General features: G+C 39.1%; 1 long non-coding RNA gene across 1 annotated transcript; it reads right to left on the reverse strand.

Moving 5' to 3' along the window:
* Positions 1–1,687: 1,687 nt before the first annotated feature.
* On the reverse strand, positions 1,688–3,888 carry LOC120438507. Its single transcript, XR_005611959.1, has 3 exons — positions 3,205–3,888; positions 2,303–2,460; positions 1,688–2,224 (listed from the first exon to the last, which is right to left on the reverse strand). It is a non-coding gene; the product is annotated as an uncharacterized LOC120438507 (long non-coding RNA).
* Positions 3,889–5,455: the final 1,567 nt, after the last annotated feature.

Below are 5,455 nucleotides of genomic sequence, written 5' to 3' on the forward strand. Positions count from 1 at the left end.
TGTCATGCAGAGAATTTGAGCTTCTCAGGTTATTAATTATTTCCTTTAAAGTCGAGAATGACACAGGTTCAAACTGTTGAAAAACCATTGAACATTCGGAAACTGGGGCTTGATTTACTACCGGAGAATGTGGGGCCCTTAACACTGAGAGTTTATCTATAAAATAATTTAGAAATTTTTCGCAGAGGGCTGGGGAGGCACCCATTGAAACATCAGAGCAGGGATTAACCACTGAGTTAAAGATTTTTTTTTTTTGCTATTTTGGCAGCCTTCTGAAATTTAGACCGGCTCATATGCAGGATGTCAAGGGACACCTGAAGTTTTTTTTTCCATCTCCTCTCAGCTCGACGACATTCACATCTAAGAGCGAGGGTGGATTCATTTAGCTAGAGTTGTCGAGAGGTTTTACGGCGTTTAGTCTTTACTGGAGCCACAGTGTCCAAAATAGAAGAACATGTAGAAATAAAAGAGTTGACTACGCCATCAACCGAGAGAGGTGCATTACTGATGTCATCGTAACAGACAGAGTTAGCAAAGGCCGCAGAGAAAAGGGCGACATCCTCAGAATTAATCAGACGCGATAGGCTCAGTGAACCCTCGGAGTTCAGTTCCATATTGCATAACTGAACATCAAACATAACTGGGAAATCGTCCAAAATCCCAGCATCATTAATGTCCGTGATGCAAATATCCAGTCCATACGACAAAACCAAGTCCAGCATATGCCCTTTAGTGTGGGTTGATTTTCTCACCCACTGAATGATATTAAAAGAGTCAATAAGGGCAAGAAAGTCCTTAGCAAACAGGTCCGCCTCAGAGCATATATGAATGTTAAAATAACCACAAATACGAACACGATCATAATTTAAAAAGATAAATCCTAAAAGATCAGCAAATTCACGGATAAAATCCTTGTTGCGCTTCCGAGGTCGATACACTACCGCACAGAGAGTCTGGGGGGAACCAGACAGCTCCAGTAGTTGTACTTCAAAGCTGGAATACGAGGCAGGAGGCAGTTGCCGCACTTGGAATTTACTTCTAAAAGCCGAGGCTAGCCCTCCACCCCTGCCCACGGTCCTAGGAGAGTTAAAGAAAGCACAATCCAGTGGAAGAAGTTCCGAAAAGGAAGAGGACTCACCGGGGCGAATCCAGGTCTCCGTTAGAAACAGGACGTCCAGCCTTGACGCGAGAAAAAAGTCGTTTACAACGAAGAACTTCACTCAGAAAAATAAAGGTGCCAACTGGAACCAAAAGTGGTTCTTTAGACTGATGCCATAGAAGAACCTTTTTTGGTGCCACAAAGAACCTTTCAAACAATGGTTCTTTGAAGAACCATTTCTTTCAGTGGTTCATTGAAGAACCATTAAAGGTGCCCCAAAGAACCATCAAGAAATGGTTCTTTGGGGCACCTTTAATGGTTTTTCAAAGAACCTTTTTAAAAATGGTTCTTTAAAGAACTATTTTTAAAAAGGTCAGTCAAATGGTTCTTTAAAAAACCATTTTAAAGAACCTTTTTTGAAATGGTTCTTCAAAGAACTATTTTAAATCTTTCAAAATAAAATGTAACACAAATTGAATTTCAGTAGGGTAAAATAAATACGAGCACAGCATAGACATATATTAATGGTTTATTGTCATTTTGTAGTTACCAAAAGACAAAAAGGCATTTTAACCCTCAGCACAACATCACAACTAATACATGTCACATATTAGTCATTTAAACAGTAATAATTAAACATTTTTACTATACTATAAATAAATATATATAAATACTATATCTATAGATAACACAACAATACATCTATTGTTTAATTAATAAAACATCAGAAAGTGATAAAAACACATTAGAAATAGCAATAGCTTCATAACAGACCAATAAATCAACACATTTTCATCAGCAGATGTTTGCATGTTCAGTAAAAATATTTCAACAACAAGTTTTTGATTAAAATGATCAATGAACTTCAGCCTTACGTTATGTAAGGTAAGTTTAATGTTGGACTCGTGGTCCTTTGTTAGTCCAGTTTAGGATAATGTCTCTGATGTATGTATCATATCAAATATATTTCATATCAAAACAACCCCACACCTGCAGTTGTTTCAGTTTTTCACAAGTGTTTCCTGTCAGCTGGTCAACCTCACTCAGGTGGACATCCATATCAGCCAACCAAACGACAAGCTCCTCCCTTTGTGCTTCAAATCCCTCCCACTCTGAGACAAGGAGCTGAGAGAGAGAAAACAAGGGTCAATTATAAAGAAGAGAGAAAAGTGAAACCCTCCTCAGAAGGTCTGACTCGCATACCTGCAGTCAACCTGTGATGGACTCCTGTTTGGTGTTCACGTCATCCCAGCGGCGGCCGCACTCCCTCACCGATGCCAGCAGCTGAGTCTGCAGGGGGCCCTCCTCCTGGTCAGGCTCTCTAGCTGGATGAGCCAAGGTCTCCCCTCTCGCCGCCGCCTCTGAACACACAAACACAAATTGCATCTGAAGCAGGAGGTGCAGATTTTTTTACTATTCTTTTCTAAATCCAGGCTTGATCACGTGGAGGTATTTGGAAAACTTTTTTGGCCAGCGGACGACTGTTGTCTCGCAGAAAGTCAAGTAATTCACAAGAACACATTATAAAAAATAAGTCCAGTTCTTGATTGAGTTCAACTCAATTCAGCATCAAAACACGGTAACAGAATTAAAACGAGTGTTTGCAGCAAATGTGAGCACAAAGCTTCACTTTGTACAAGCCTGCTATTAAAGTTCTCCTCTATGCAGACGACTTTCCTGTTTTCAAGGCACAACTTGGATCTGCTGTACGAATCTTATGGATACACACTAAATGAAACAGTAGTGTGCACGACTCCAGATTCTGATCCCTCATCCTAATATGGTCCCAAAAGGCTCACAAAAACAACACAGCAATAGCAATAAAGCAAATGTTGAGGCTTCAAAATACAAAGTCCATAAACCAATGGCTGACATGGGTTTTATCATAAGGGTGATAAATATACAACATATGTTCTTAAGACTAAAAGTATAATTCAGATTTTAGTCTGAGAGATTTGATGTTCATTTACCTGCAGATGCACTACACGTGCCTGCTCTGTGGTTTTCCACAACGTTTTGCACATCGCTATTTAATACAGGAAGTAGGTAGGTGAACTAAAACAAGTCATCTTTCTTTGTGAGAGGACAATATTAATGAAACAAACCTCAATGACATCATAGAGATCCATAAAGATGCTCCTGCTGCTTCTCTTCCTCCTCATCCTAAGCTTCCTTCTCCTTGTCCTCGACTTCCATCCAATTGTAATTCAATCTAATTGTTTTTCTTCATCCTCTTCCTCATTTCGTTGGAGCTGTGAACAGAATTAGTGTGAATCTGAATTAATTTGTGCAAACAAGAAAAATCTACAGCTTTTTGGTCAGAGGTGCTCTTGTGATTTAAGCCGGGTAGATTTATGTGTTGATGCTTCCTGTTTCATCTCTATGACTGGCTGCTGAGTGATATTTACACCCCGGCTGGATTACAAACTTTAACCACGTGCTGAACTTTGGCCCAGCGTTGATACGTCTTGTTAGTATAATGACCTCTTCTTGGCTTAATGTATGATGGTGGATAATTGAAATGTACAAAGAAAATGTAACTATATTACAAAATGACATCTATCTTGGAAACATCAAATGACCGGAGCATAACTTGTTAACTAGTCTGAAAATAAGTTATACAGGAACAGTCAAAGACGCACCTTCTCATGTGTCACATTTCTATTCATTCACACACTTAATCATTGCTGTATTTTATACAGCTCATACAGAATGCAAAGTAAAGCTTCATGTGAGTATTTAATGTACGGCTCAGATCTACTGAATTTCTGAGTTTCTAGAGCAGACACAGAGCTCATGTCAAAACAGGCTTCAGGCGCCATTTTAGTGACTTTAACAATATTATAAATTTTAATATCGGTCCAGCTGACATTACGTTAAGTATCAGCACGCAATAGAACCGCATATTTTAGAAGCCAAAGGTTCAAATTAGTTTGGAGCACCTTCACTTAATTATAACAGTGGTTTTGTTAGGAAAACAGTTCTGTATACCGGATACTAACGTCAACGGCTAACGTATCTAACATAGCTAACCGTTATTGTTAGCACAGCATTAACAGCAAGCTACAATGACGAGTAACAAAAACAAAACAGTAAAAAGGTTTTAATGAGAATGTTTTACCTTTTCTAACAGTCCCAGAATCCAGAGTTTCAAAGACCAGCAGGTACTGAAGACTGGTATCCACTTGAGAAAGAGTTTTTTTTTTCCCTTAGAAAGGTCAAGGCCCGCCGGTCGCGCAATCTGTCTGCGCATGCGCATCCCAACGATTGACTCCCTCCCCTCCCCTCCCCTCCCGGGAGGTTGCCATAGTACGACGTGTTCTAACGTGACTCTCTCTCTCTCTCTCTCTCTCCTTGTCATTTATTTGGCTCGAAACACATATTAATAAATTACTCAGTGATAAACAAGTACTGAGATCCTTTACCTAAGCAGTGTGCTTCGTCAAAACTAAGTAAGTGTGTCGGTAATGAACACAGCGTTCATTACATTGACATTCTGTTGTGCAATTGTTATTTACTTGTATTTTATAATTTGACTTTACATACTGCTGGGTGGTTTGTAAAGTTTACAATAACAAGTATTATCATTATGCTATATTTTCTAATATATATAATAATCTCAAAAGTAATGCCTTGAAGCAGAAAATAGTAATACTTTATTAAAATTTAACACAGTATAGTATTTGAATGTGTGTATTGTGTCTACTGTTTGTTAACTCATCATAATCATAAACGTCTTAATAATAAATTCCATATTCTATTACCACATTATTCGTGATCAGTGGGTTTGCGGGGTTAGGGGTCGTGGGGGGTAGGGTCTTTAGGCTTTGGCCCCCACCCCTGCCACCAGTATATTTTTACGTATTTCTAACTTTTATTTGAATATTCAGTTTCCTACCATCTGCTCTTAAAGGGTAATTGCCAGGTAACCCGCCATCCCCCTTCGCACACACATGTACACAAACAAAACACACATTATAATTCACACTCTAATTATAGTGAATAAATATTCATGCCATTTTACACCATCAAACTTCGATAGCTAAGGATGAAGAACCTTTTGTTCTTTAAAGAACCATTTGTAATTGCTAAAGAACCATCTACAAAATAAAAAGGTTCTTTGACATATGATGGTTCTTTAAAGAACCATGAAGACATCTGAAGAACCATTTAAGAACCATATTTTTTCTGAGTGTTGTTCACCATTGACCTAGTATTTAGTAGAGCCATTTGAAGAGTAGCCACGTTGACGCTACTAGGAGCGCGTCCCAGCCGGCGAAGATTGCTGTGATCCACACCTCCTCCAGAGACCCGCTTCCAGCTCCATACAGGTGGGCACTCAACTGGTAGGACCGA

Source organism: Oreochromis aureus, linkage group 3 (assembly GCF_013358895.1).
Source record: "Oreochromis aureus strain Israel breed Guangdong linkage group 3, ZZ_aureus, whole genome shotgun sequence".
NCBI classification, from domain to species: Eukaryota; Metazoa; Chordata; class Actinopteri; order Cichliformes; family Cichlidae; genus Oreochromis; species Oreochromis aureus.